This window comes from Schistocerca piceifrons, chromosome 2 (assembly GCF_021461385.2).
Source record: "Schistocerca piceifrons isolate TAMUIC-IGC-003096 chromosome 2, iqSchPice1.1, whole genome shotgun sequence".
Lineage (NCBI taxonomy): Eukaryota > Metazoa > Arthropoda > Insecta > Orthoptera > Acrididae > Schistocerca > Schistocerca piceifrons.
This window is the reverse complement of record NC_060139.1, coordinates 82,101,032-82,116,341: the sequence shown is the minus strand read 5'-3', so window position 1 is coordinate 82,116,341 and position 15,310 is coordinate 82,101,032.

Sequence of the window (15,310 nt, the reverse complement as noted above, 5' to 3'; positions counted from 1 at the left end):
AAAAGGGAGAGAAGGAAACATAGTAGGTGAATATGGATTGGGGGGACAGAAATGAAAGAGGAAGCCGCCTGGTAGAATTTTGCACAGAGCACAACATAATCATAACTAACACTTGGTTTAAGAATCATGAAAGAAGGTTGTATACATGGAAGAACCCTGGAGATACTAAAAGGTATTAGATAGCTTATATAATGGTAAGACAGAGATTTAGGAACCAGGTTTTAAATTGTAAGACATTTCCAGGGGCAGATGTGGACTCTGACCACAATCTATTGGTTATGACCTGTAGATTAAAACTGAAGAAACTGCAAAAAGGTGGGAATTTAGGGAGATGGGACCTGGATAAACTGAAAGAACCAGAGGTTGTACAGAGATTCAGGGAGAGCATAAGGGAGCAATTGACAGGAATGGTGGAAATAAATACAGTAGAAGAAGAATGGGTAGCTTTGAGGGATGAAGTAGTGAAGGCAGCAGAGGATCAAGTAGGTAAAAAAACGAGGGGTAATAGAAATCCTTGGGTAACAGAAGAAATAATGAATTTAATTGATGAAAGGAGAAAATATAAAAATGCAGTAAGTGAAACAGGCAAAAAGGAATACAAACGTCGCAAAAATGAGATCGACAGGAAGTGCAAAATGGCTAAGCAGGGATGGCTAGAGGACAAATGTAAGGATGTAGAGGCCTATCTCACTAGGGGTAAGATAGATACCGCCTACAGGAAAATTAAAGAGACCTTTGGAGATAAGAGAACGACTTGTATGAATATCAAGAGCTCAGATGGAAACCCAGTTCTAAGCAAAGAAGGGAAAGCAGAAAGGTGGAAGGAGTATATAGAGGGTCTATACAAGGGCGATGTACGTGAGGACAATATTATGGAAATGGAAGAGGATGTAGATGAAGATGAAATGGGAGATACGATACTGCGTGAAGAGTTTGATAGAGCACTGAAAGACCTGAGTCGAAACAAGGCCCCCGGAATAGACAATATTCCATTGGAACTACTGACTGCCGTGGGAGAGCCAGTCCTGACAAAACTCTACCATCTGGTGAGCAAGATGTATGAAACAGGCGAAATACCCTCAGACTTCAAGAAGAATATAATAATTCCAATCCCAAAGAAAGCAGGTTTGACAGATGTGAAAATTACCGAACTATCAGCTTAATAAGTCACAGCTGCAAAATACTAACACGAATTCTTTACAGACGAATGGAAAAACTAGTAGAAGCCAACCTCGGGGAAGATCAGTTTGGATTCCGTAGAAACACTGGAACACGTGAGGCAATACTGACCTTACGACTTATCTTAGAAGAAAGATTAAGGAAAGGCAAACCTACGTTTCTAGCATTTGTAGACTTAGAGAAAGCTTTTGACAATGTTGACTGGAATACTCTCTTTCAAATTCTAAAGGTGGCAGGGGTAAAATACAGTGAGCGAAAGGCTATTTACAATTTGTACAGAAACCAGATGACAGTTATAAGAGTCGAGGGACATGAAAGGGAAGCAGTGGTTGGGATGGGAGTAAGACAGGGTTGTAGCCTCTCCCCGATGTTGTTCAATCTGTATATTGAGCAAGCAGTAAAGGAAACAAAAGAAAAATTCGGAGTAGGTATTAAAATTCATGGAGAAGAAATAAAAACTTTGAGGTTCGCCGATGACATTGTAATTCTGTCAGAGACAGCAAAGAACTTGGAAGAGCAGTTGAACGGAATGGACAGTGTCTTGAAAGGAGGATATAAGATGAACATCAACAAAAGCAAAACAAGGATAATGGAATGTAGTCTAATTAAGTCGGGTGATGCTGAGGGAATTAGATTAGGAAATGAGGCACTTAAAGTAGTAAAGGAGTTTTGCTATTTGGGGAGCAAAATAACTGATGATGGTCGAAGTAGAGAGGATATAAAATGTAGGCTGGCAATGGCAAGGAAAGCGTTTCTGAAGAAGAGAAATTTGTTAATATCCAGTATTGATTTAAGTGTCAGGAAGTCATTTCTGAAAGTATTTGTATGGAGTGTAGCCATGTATGGAAGTGATACATGGACGATAAATAGTTTGGACAAGAAGAGACTAGAAGGTTTCGAAATGTGGTGCTACAGAAGAATGCTGAAGATTAGATGGGTAGTTCACATAACTAATGAGGAAGTATTGAATAGGATTGGGGAGAAGAGAAGTTTGTGGCACAACTTGACCAGAAGAAGGGATCGGTTGGTAGGACATGTTCTGAGGCATCAAGGGATCACCAATTTGGCATTGGAGGGCAGCGTGGAGGGTAAAAATCGTAGAGGGAGACCAAGAGATGAATACACTAAGCAGATTCAGAAGGATGTAGGTTGCAGTAGGTACTGGGAGATGAAAAAGCTTGCACAGGATAGAGTAGCATGGAGAGCTGCATCAAACCAGTCTCAGGACTGAAGACCACAACAACAACACACACACACACACACACATATATATATATATATATATATATATATATATATATACAAATAGTAAAACAATTACAATATATAAAGGCACAGAAATGTCATATATTCAGGTAACAAAATAAGAGAAAAAATTTATAGTACAATAGATGGAAATAGAAGGATATGCATTTCCGGCGTTACACGTGCCCCCCCACATTGTCTGAGGATGTTCGTGTAACGTAAACAGACGCAGAAAATGTCCAAAAAAAGAAACAGCGGAAATGCATATGCTCAAAACATCAACAAAATTTAGCATTCGTCTAATTAGCATAAATCAATTTTCAGACCATAATAACTGAGTGGAGACACTCCTAATCTTATTCCACTCTGTCATCTTGCACAAAATAAAACATGTTGACAACATATTAAAATTCATAGAAAACATAGAAAATGGTTTAGCTATTCCAAAATCATTAAAATTCGTAACACTATCAAGAAATGGAATACTATTTACAAAATTAATCGGAGCACATGGTCAAAAAAACAGGTAGATCAAAATACGCAAATTAATTATTAATTACATAGAATACACATTTTATATAACCTTTTCATAATTATAATCTCGTGATGAGATTCCACTTAACGCTAAACAAGAAAATAATATTCAGTAGATCGAGAAAAACATAAATATTGACAGCAGAATTCTTTCACATCATCTGTCCGGGAAGAAAAACAATTCCGCCTTCCGTACTCGCAAGTACAAAGAATGCCGACAGCGGTTCCGCCCCGCCAGTATTGTTGCGCCCGCCTGTGCGGCACGCTTGATCTCACTCGCCTGTGTAACGGCATTTCCAGAACGTCCGTTTCACTGAATTCTTTCGGAAAAACTCACTCCCGAGTAATCTCAAGGAGTCCATTAACACAATCACAGTGGATAACTCCACACTGTCCATCATCACACATGTACAAGCCTGAAACTTAAAACATCGTCTAAGTACATCGGCAATGACTATTAAAACACATATTCATGAAATCTTAAAGCTTGTTACGAAATCATGTTTCTACTCCTTAATCTACTGTGACTCAGCTGAAAACTTAAACTAGCAGCTTGGATTTTTAAATTGATTAATATTCAGTAACTCTTACATCATTTAATCAACATTAATTACTTATTAATTACAACTTTAATGACCTCTAGGTCAGGCAAAAGCATCGCAACCTAGCAAACATTAAATCTTACACTCTACATTTACATACTGTTCAAATTACCCATTGTGTGGTATTAATCGATCCTAGGTTGGTACAATTTCAAGTCTACAATATTCCGTATACCTAATAGTTTTCCAGAGCTTGGATACTCTAAGCAATAAGCATTTGTATGAGGTATACCAATGACTTTATATGGTCCATTATAAACAAACTTAAATTTAGAGATTTCATTGTCTATCTCGCTCGATTTCTCATGAGCTTTTACAAGTACTAAGTCTCCGATTGGAAACTTAGCAAAACGCGCTTTAGCGTCATGACGACGTATGCGAGCATCAGCTTTTAGCTTCATTACTTCTCGCAAACGATCTTTTTTCACACCAATACTAATGTCAATCCGTGGAGGGAATTTGATTATCTCTTCCACTAAACTTTTACTTCTGTCATCCAACAGGATTTCCTCTGGAGAAAATCCCGTCGATTCATGTCTCAAGGTGTTCATAATTCTCTCAAATTCTGCTTCATATTTGCCCCATGCCCTATGGTTGTGATGGCAATAGGTACGGGAAAGTCGGCCTCGTCTTTGTTCGTGTGTTACGTTTGACACACCGTCTACAATACTTTCCAATTCACTTTCTACATTATTGTCAATGCCGAGATTCTTCACATTACAGTAGTTCAGATTCATACCTACGTCAATATCACCCGGCCAGTTAACAATGTGTATAGGCTGGTATTGCCTATGCACACCGTCCCCTGCCTCGTCAAAACCAACTACCATTGTTTTATCTAGTGACATACATTTCAAAGTTTTGCTTTCGCAGTTAATCACTGCACGGTACTTTAATAGCCAATCTAACCCGATAATTACTTCCGTAGTTAAGTCTGGCACGACGATAAACTCTTGTTCAAATCGTGCCCCACATATCTCCAAGTTGACAAAAGTCTGTTTTGTGACCGGTTTACTGACCTTCCCAGTAGCACCGATAATTTTCACTCCTGTTACTGGCATAACTACGATGCCATGTCTGTCTTTCAGTAACTCAAATATTTTCCCAGATACAGCACTCAATTCTGCACCGGTGTCAATCAACACGTTTAGTTGTAGGTCGTGCATATTAACAGACACTACTATCTGTCTACACTTGTCCTCGACTGTTTCTTTATTTTCCCACAGTAAATCCTCGTCTATATCCAGGTCATTCCAGAAAAAACCATCCGGCTTTGATCCTAAATTCGGTTTATCTGGCGGCTTTTTCAGCCTCTGTTCACATACAGTTTTAATTTCAACACGTCTGTCCTGAGGCTTAGTCTGTAGCTTCGCCTCCAATACCGAAACCTTTTCCTGTAACTTGTCAACTAGTGAGTGTTGCTTTGCTATCAATTCACTAATTGTCACCTTTGTTGATTCCTCTTTGGCCAGATTGATCTCATCTGCCAATCTACCTGGAGGAATGTGCCCAGTCGCATCTGAAATTACTTCCTCTGGATCTGCGCAACCCACACTGCTACCGTCTGACCGCATAACGTCAGCTCTAACCTCATACACGCTGTAATCTATGTGCTTTTCTACCAATCGTGTCCGGCTATCACTAAAATTTTCGTAATCTTTCTCCTTAATACTCTCGCAACGTTTAAACTGGAGGTTTGCGTCGGATGGGTCGGCTACTTCTACCACTATAACTTTCGGTAAAGTCTGCCGGTTAGGGCCAGAACTTTCCGTTACTACTTCAACATCTAACTTCTGCGGGACGAAACACAACGAATCTTGCTCGTGCTCCCCATTAACATCAACTATTTCTGGTAAAGTCTGCCGGTTAGGGCCAGAACTTTCCATCACTTCACAAATACTATCTTCCTGTGGGACGAGACGCGGCAAATTCTGCCCGCGCTCTCCATAAATGCTTCTCCCGTACAGGCCCCTATAATCTCTTAGTTCGTCGTATAAGCGACCGAACTGCCTTAACCAGACCTCATCCCTCTCTGCATCCCCTCGCTCAATGACGGACGTTTTATCCGACATCTGATATTCTCTCAACACTTGCGAATCATTCTTAAACTCAATCTCCAGTTCCGCTGTGGGTGTTACAGCTGCCACTTTATAATCGATTTCCGAAACACTACTTAAATTGTTCTCACTGACAGTGAATGTATTTTCTACTGCCGTGTATACAGCTGATCTACTACTTGTGGGCGCACTCCTTTCTCTTAACACTGGCACGCTTTCCCGCCGTTGATTATTCCATACGGAATTTTCATAACGACGACACCTGGGTTTTCTCTTGTTATTGGGCCTCCAAAATTTCTCCACGCCCGGTCGGCCCCTCAGCGGCGCAGCTAATGGTTTCCCTGTCTCGTCCCAGCAGATACGCTCCCCGGATGCTGCTGAGGCGGCTGATCACACCCTCTGGCGTTATTACTATTCTGTGAAGCCCGTATCACGTTAGTATGATACTGGTTTCCGTCAATCCTGTTATTATTTGCATTGTACCTATTGTTATTACGGTCCGAACCATTATTGTTATTGCTGCCATGGTTGCGGTATGCATTATTCCCATGGTTATCGTTGTTGTGGTTGCTGTGGTACCCGTTGTTGTTACCACGGCCTCTGCCACTGTCGCGATTATTGCGCCAATTGTCCTCGTCCTCCACTCTTTCCAGGAAATCATTGATTGTCCTGTAATTGCTTCCTACGTATCGTTTTGTATCATCTGGAAGCTTCTTGTAGAGTTCCCAGACTATTTCGGATTCCGAGCGGCTATCACGCAAATATTCCAACTTGCGGATCCAGCCCTCACAAAACTCCTTCATCGAACCGCGCGAATTCGCATCGAAAGGCCTCGATACGACAAATTCGCGCCAGACACTTTGCTGTTTTTGCTCTGACCACTATTCAGCCAGAAACAAATTTTTAAACTCGTCAAAAGTCAGGTTCGTAATGTTGAGGTTTAAGCCCCAACGCTTGGCATCACCAGCCAACACATCAATAACCGCATTAATTTTTCTCTCATTAGTCCATGATCTGGGTAAAACTCTTTCACAATTTTTAATGAAATCCGTCGGGTGTATACCGCCTTTTTTCAAGGGGTCGAACCGCTCCTCTTTCGTCAACAACTACGAACTATGTGCACAGATTGGCACATAGCTTTGTTTTTCGTCAAGTTTCCTTTCTAATTTCGACACCCTCGTAATCACTTGGCAAGTGGTTGTCGTAAGCGTTTCCACTTCCCTCTTTTTCTCTTCGCAGGTATTAGCCTGCTTCGTCACTTTGGTATCTACTTCGGATACTAAAGCCTTTAAAGTTTCCACCTTCTGTTGATCCTCTTTTCTCACTAATTGAATTTGTTCCGTCACCTTATTCTCGATGATCGGAGCAACTGCGTCTCCTACACTTTTCTCGATTCTGCTAATTTCGGAATCAAAACGAGTATTTATGCTCGCAATTTCCTCCTGAACGCCTATCATTTCCTGTTTAAGATTACCGATTTCGGTATTAATCACGACAATATCGTCTTTGATTTTATCAACTTTTGTGTTAACAACTTCAACATTGTTGTTAACAACATTAATAGCTTTGTTCTGATTGTCTAGCATTCGTTCAATTTTTTCAGACTGAGCTACTTGCTTGGCAGCCTGAGCTGCTTGCTTGGCAGCCTGAGATTCTTGCTTGGCAGCCTGAGCTTCTTGCTTGGCAGCCTGAGCTTCTTGCTTGGCAGCCTGATCGTCTTGCTTGGCAGACAGAGCTTTAATTTCTGCCGATCGACTCTTGATTTCGTTAATCAAAACATTCAATAAATCAGTTAAATTCCCGGAAACTACCGGTTTTACTTCCGCAGCGGCTTCCTCTTTAATTGTCCCCCCCGTATTCGTCATCAAGGGATTCAGATTTGATTTTCACTTCCGATTCCGAAACAATTTCTAAAGTTTGGAATTCCATTTCTGCTCTTTGTTGCGTTTCGGCGGTCGCGTCTTTCATGCTAGCCGCCTGCCCCTGAACAATGGGTACCGTGGTGCGCGTTTCCCACTGTTCGACCGATTGTTCCGTATTAAAGTCTACCAAATTTTGGCAATTGTTGCCTTCACTCATTTTAATAATTTTCAATATATTTGCCAAATCTCAAATCTACACTCCTGGAAATTGAAATAAGAACACCGTGAATTCATTGTCCCAGGAAGGGGAAACTTTATTGACACATTACTGGGGTCAGATACATCACATGATCACACTGACAGAACCACAGGCACATAGACACAGGCAACAGAGCATGCACAATGGCGGCACTAGTACAGTGTATATCCACCTCTCGCAGCAATGCAGGCTGCTATTCTCCCATGGAGACGATCGTAGAGATGCTGGATGTAGTCCTGTGGAACGGCTTGCCATGCCATTTCCACCTGGCGCCTCAGTTGGACCAGCGTTCGTGCTGGACGTGCAGACCGCGTGAGACGACGCTTCATCCAGTCCCAAACATGCTCAATGGAGGACAGATCCGGAGATCTTGCTGGCCAGGGTAGTTGACTTACACCTTCTAGAGCACGTTGGGTGGCACGGGATACATGCGGATGTGCATTGTCCTGTTGGAACAGCAAGTTCCCTTGCCGGTCTAGAAATGGTAGAACGATGGGTTCGATGACGGTTTGGATGTACCGTGCACTATTCAGTGTCCCCTCGACGATCACCAGTGGTGTACGGCCAGTGTAGGAGATCGCTCCCCACACCATGATGCCGGGTGTTGGCCCTGTGTGCCTCGGTCGTATGCAGTCCTGATTGTGGCGCTCACCTGCACGGCGCCAAACACGCATACGACCATCATTGGCACCAAGGCAGAAGCGACTCTCATCGCTGAAGACGACACGTCTCCATTCATCCCTCCATTCACGCCTGTCGCGAGACCACTGGAGGCGGGCTGCACGATGTTGGGGCTTGAGCGGAAGACGGCCTAACGGTGTGCGGGACCGTAGCCCAGCTTCATGGAGACGGTTGCGAATGGTCCTCGCCGATACCCCAGGAGCAACAGTGTCCCTAATTCGCTGGGAAGTGGCTGTGCGGTCCCCTACGGCACTGCGTAGGATCCTACGGTCTTGGCGTGCATCCGTGCGTCGCTGCGGTCCGGTCCCAGGTCGACGGGCACGTGCACCTTCCGCCGACCACTGGCGACAACATCGATGTACTGTGGAGACCTCACGCCCCACGTGTTGAGCAATTCGGCGGTACGTCCACCCGGCCTCCCGCATGCCCACTATACGCCCTCGCTCAAAGTCCGTCAACTGCACATACGGTTCACGTCCACGCTGTCGCGGCATGCTACCAGTGTTAAAGACTGCGATGGAGCTCCGTATGCCACGGCAAACTGGCTGACACTGACGGCGGCGGTGCACAAATGCTGCGCAGCTAGCGCCATTCGACGGCCAACACCGCGGTTCCTGGTGTGTTCGCTGTGCCGTGCGTGTGATCATTGCTTGTACAGCCCTCTCGCAGTGTCCGGAGCAAGTATGGTGGGTCTGACACACCGGTGTCAATGTGTTCTTTTTTCCATTTCCAGGAGTGTAATTAGGATTCCTCCCACTACTTAATCTCCCTGACGTAACGGCCTGTTCGTACCCAATACTTTGTTACGAGATTTGCACCATACAAAATTCGTGTCCAGAACAACCTCAGATCTGAAGATTTTTCCTGTCACCAGGTCCCCACGTGTAACCTCCCCCTCACTTATCGACCTTAATGACAGTGAAAAATTAAACCGCGTGTACCTAATGGAAATTTGGGAAAGCAATCGTCACCGAAGTTAATCTGTCGGTAAAGAGGGAGGAAAGGGTTACATCTAAATGAAACGAAAAATGCAAATGAAACTGGTGGAAATTAATTTTGAAAAGGGGTAAAGTTAAAAAAGAAAGTAAATGTGCGGCCGTTACGTTAACAATTAACTAGCGGTAATTAGATATTTGAGATTTGGGGAAAATCACGGTCGCCAGTCCTAAGGACAATTACTATAGTAACTGAAAAAGAAAGGTTATTACACATATAATTAGCACTAGAAGCGTGGCAACTGAAGGTTGACACGTGTAGTGTGAAAACTGAAAGTTTGTCAGAAGTAATAAATTTCGCTACACTCTGACTTAATTTAGCAAAAGAATTAATAAAACCGGAGAATCGAAAGTTAATTTAGTGACTGAAGTTAATAGTGAGCTTTCTTTCTGAAGCACATCGAAATCCAGTAAAATACGGTTGGTCTTGGACTACCTCAACAATCATTTCAAAAGCAACTTGACTCTACGCAGTTTAGAAACAAGAGATTTAACTTCGAACTTGAATTAAATGATTCTGAACAATTAACAATAGTAAAATTTAGTACGTACCAAGCTGAGCTGCAGTCACAGGTAAGCTAAAACATGCTAACAAAACTCGCACTCTTAATTTGTGCTCGTGTAATCTAAATATTGTAGCCAGCTATGAATACTTTAACTGAACTTTGAACTTAAAGCAGTGAAATGGAATATTACTTTAATGCTGGCGTATGAATTTCAACGACACTCGGGTTCATTCTGGAAAAGGAAGGGACCCTGCTTGGTAATGCAATTGGGACAATGAGCAACAAACGTTCATGCTACGTTGCTGTAATTTTGTGATTTGAACAGTTTGAAAAGCTGAGGTCTGCCATACAGTTCTGAAACTTTACGTGCTTTTAGTCTTCCTTGTTGGTTGATTGAAGGTTTGAAGTCGCTGTTGCAGAAGCTGGATGCTGGCGCACCTCCTTCTCGACACGGTCACCAGGCGAAACGGGCTCTTGATGTGTGCCAGCTAATGCTTCCCGTCCGCGACACTGTGCTAGAAACTACCATAGCCAGTCGATCGCAATTACATGCTGCCAAAGCCCGAAAGCCCGGCAACTTGCGGGAGCGTCACACAACACACCTGCTCAATCGCACTACACCAACCAGACTCCCCCTGCTTTGCCCGCGCTCCACGCGGCAGAGTTAACACTACCAAAGATCCTACACACTTTCGTTCTTCGCACGACCTATCGATGTATTCATTCGATAGCATAGTTTTCCCTAGGCAAGACCCAGCGTAAAATATAAATAATATTTACAAAACAAACCAATTATACATCAACATAAATGCATATATATATATATATATATATATATATATATATATATACAAATAGTAAAACAATTACAATATATAAAGGCACAGAAATGTCATATATTCAGGTAACAAAATAAGGAAAAAAATTTATAGTACAATAGATGGAAATAGAAGGATATGCATTTCCGGCGTTACAGCCTCCTCATTAGTTATGTGATCTACCCATGTAATCTTCAGCATTCATCTGTAGCACCACATTTCGAAATCCATACATGGCTACACTCCATACAAATACTTTCAGAAACGACTTCCTGACATTTAAATCTATACTCGATGTTAACAAATTTTTCTTCTTCAGAAACGCTTTCCTTGCCATTGCCAGTCTACATTTTATATCCTCTCTACTTCGATCATCATCAGTTATTTTGCTCCCCAAATAGCAAAACTCCTTTACTACTTAAGTGTTTCATTTCCTAATCTAATTCCCTCAGCGTCACCCGACATAATTCGACTACATTCCATTATCCTCGTTTTGCTTTTGTTGATGTTCACCTTGTACCCTCCTTTCAAGACACTGTCTATTCCGTTCAACTGCTCTTCCAAGTCCTTTGCTGTCTCTGACAGAATTACAATGTCATCGGCGAACCTCAAGGTTGTAAAAATTTTGTCTGAGATGCCATTCTCGCAAATTCACAGCTGTTTCATTTTGTCTGACGGTAGGTAATGAACTGAAGCTCATGTGAAGGTGAAAACCCAAATTGTAGTCCCCGAAATGAATTTAACAATAAACATTGTAGAAATAACAAACACACAGTATTTGCAGATAGCTTTTGTAATTAACATTAAATAACCCATGTATAAACAGATAAAATCAGAAAACAATATGGCAGCCAGTAAAATAATGTTGTTACTGAGCTCAAATTATGAATTTCGAAAATAAAAACAATAAAGAAAATCTGGAAGCCTAGACAAAGTGACAGCCTGTCAAATGAAAGTATGACTAGAGCTGAAGATGTGGCAGAAGAGTGATGAGACAGTGGACTACTACCTATCCACACTTTAAAATCTATGTTTCCTTGAAATGCAGACTAAGTTTCAATATGCTAATGAACTAGGCAACAGTATAATAAATAATAAATGAATTTAGGAAAATGAAATATAGAGTAACATTGTCACCAAATCTGGCATTAAGCTTGGGTGAATCCACAAGTTTGAGCAATGAATCTGTGTTTTGAACTTGAGTAACATTCCTTATGACGCGTACACGGTTTTCAGTTGTGTATAACATTCTTGTAGGACGAACATTGCTTGGAGAAGCATTCTATTCGTATATTGAAATATTATAAAATGGAATAGGTGCTTTCCACAGCTGAGAAGAATGTATGCAGCAGGAATCTGTCTGGGCGTGGAGTTATATGGTCTATACAGGATAGTATATACTGTTCCAAAATCATTTTCATGAATTTAAGTAGTTGGAAATTCGTATTGTGACTGGCTTGAAGAGGTATGAGCCATGTAAATATATTAGATCATCTCACGTCTGCAGTGCACATATACTTCCAAAATACTGCCAGTGAAATTCTCCATCTGTGTACATGACACCAGTAACTGCTGTATCAGTTATTTATGTGCCTATACATCTAGTGAAACGTGTTCTTTCGTTACGACTACACGTTTCGTTTTATTCAGTTAAAAGATCGGCAACCGTAGGAAATTCTCGTCCATTTCTTGTTATAAATGTAGATAGGATGTCTGCATTCACTTTCCACTGGAATTTTCGCCTTTGATAGTGCAATTGTAGAAAAAAAAAATGAAGCGGAAACTGTGAGCATAATCAACGAACAAGGACACTCAGAATTCTAATGATAAGGCAATATTTGTCAGACGACCAATGACACAGTTCATGCGTAGGTGCGCGGGCGGAGGGGTGCGATGGGAAAGAACAGTTTCCTACTCCTCACCTCACCCGTAGCACTCATTCTTTTCAGGTGCTTACTGTAAGGGGTCGTGTGAGATCTCTTACTTTGATGCTGGTGATTGTTGTTGTTGTGGTCTCCATGCTACTCTATCCTGTGCAAGCTTTTTCATCTCCCAGTACCTACTGCAACCTACATCCTTCTGAATCTGCTATTCATCTCTTGGTCTCCCTCTACGATTTTTACCCTCCACGCTGCCTTCGAATACTAAATTTGTGACCCCTTGATGACTCAGAATATGTCCTACCAACCGATCCGTCCTTCTATTCAAGGAGTGCCACAAATTTCTCTTCTCCCTAATTCTATTCAGTACCTCCTCATTAGTTATGTGATCTACCCATCTAATCTTCAGCATTCTTCTGTAGCACCACATTTCGAAAGCTTCTGTTCTCTTTTTGTCCAAACTATTTATCGTCCACGTTTCACTTCCGTACATGGCCACACTTATAAACTCTTTCCTTGCCGTTCCCACTCTACATTTTATACCCTCTCTGCTTCGACCATCATCAGTTATTTTGCTCCCCAAATAGCAAAACTCCTTTACTACTTCAAGGACAGCTTCGAACCAGACGCCCTGTAGCATGCATTCCACTGACTCGAAAACATCGCTACTTGCTAAGTCAGTGGTGTCAAGCGAGAGCTCATTGGAGGACTGGGTGAAGGTCTGCTGTGTTGTCCGATTAAAGCTGGTTCTACCTCGGTGCCAGTGATGACTGTGTATTGGTTAGAAGGAGGCCAGTTAAGGCATGCAACCAGCCTATCTGCGTGCTAGACACACTGGACCTGCAGCCGGAGCTGTGGGCTTTTGGTGCAATTTCGTATCACAGCAGGTGCATTCTCGTGATTTTCCCACACATCCAGACTACAAATCTGTGCGTCACTCTGGTTATTCGACCTGTTGTGCAGCCATTCATGAAGAGCATATTCCAGGGGTGTTTTCGAACAGTATAACGTTCGCCCACATACCACTGTTGTAAGCCAACATCCTCTATAGAGAATCGACATATTGCCGTGGTCTGCTAGATCGGCAGGTCTGTCTCCAATAGAAGACCTATGGGACGTCATCGGACGGCAAATCCAGCGTCATCTACAAACAGCATTAACTGTCGCTGTATTGACCAACCATGTGCAACAAGCATGGATCTCCATACGATAAAATGACATGCGGCACTTGTATGACACAATTTGTGTACTTTTGAATACTACATTCAACATTCTGGTGGTTACATCAGTATTTCACGTTTGCAATGGCTTATCTTGCACTTACATTAACCCCTGATCTTGTAACGTTACCTAGACAAGCACATTCCAATAATTTTACTACTCTACATTAATTATTTTCTGGTGTTGCGATTTTTTTTTCGTCAGTGCCGAACTAATAGCCTGTAGAAGCGACCGATGCATTAGTTTATCTGTATATTTTTCTGGATGAGCAGTATCCCAACAATCCTCTTTGCTGAAATCCTGATCGAGTAAACTCTTACACGCAAACGATATTTGATAAAACTACTTGAACTGGATAGATGTATCACAAAAGAACTACAGTTGAAAAACTGTGTTAAAACGCCAACAGAGGAAACCAAGGGTAATTAGACCATACAATTTAAACAAATGAACTATTAACTGATTTATCAAATAGAGTTTGAATACAACAGAAGATACTCGTATTTGGTAAAGACTGAAAGTGTGACAGTTGCAGCTGATTCTCGTAGCTTACTGCCCGTCACTGCTGACCTCATGGCACTCTCAGTGCTCTGAAGTCTTGAGCAATATTTCTGTTTAATGCCCACCATTGAACGAAACTAGTCTCATTGTTAAAGCTAGTGGTACTGGATATTCTACCTTAACGCCAAATTGACAGTGATTAAAGATTTTTCTCGAAATTTAAGATTTCTCTTTTGAGTCTCAGGACAATTGAATCTAATCTGATTATCACTTAGGTGTGCTTGAAACTAATTCTGAAAGATATTTTACGAACAGAACAAATGATCAATTATGACATCCTTAATCAAATCAAAATCAAAGTTATTATCAACAAGAAAATTCTCTCTAAGTGATAACATTTCAAATGTTTAATTTATTCATAAAAGCAAAGTTTATGACACTGTGCAAAGACATTTGTGTTTCTCTCCGAGAAATGGTTGCATGTGGGTATTCCAGTTGCTGTTGGTTTATTTATCGATTGTCATATTTTATTTCCAATTCACTGTTGCTATTTGAGTTTACGTATTCTCAATTTCGAGTTAGTGAGTGGACCTGCAGAACGTACAAAATGGAGTGTCCAGTGGAGAAATCGGAACATTACCGAAATATCCTTCTTCTGGGTTCAACAGAGAGGCGACAGAAACCAAGGCATCCAGAAACAGTTGTGCTGTGTACGGCGATAGGACCATTGGACAGAGCACTACAAGAAAATGGACTTCTCGTTTTAAGGAGGATCGTTTTCACATTAGTGACTCGCCACGTTCAGGAAGAGCTTCAGGGTTGATGAGAGTCGTTTAAACGCATTAATCCAGAATGATCCACCTCAGTGTACTCGAGAGCTGCCAGATGTGTTGAACTGTGATCATTCCTCGATTGTGGGACATTTGCATGCAATGGGAAAGATTAAAAAATCAGGTGTATCGATACCGCA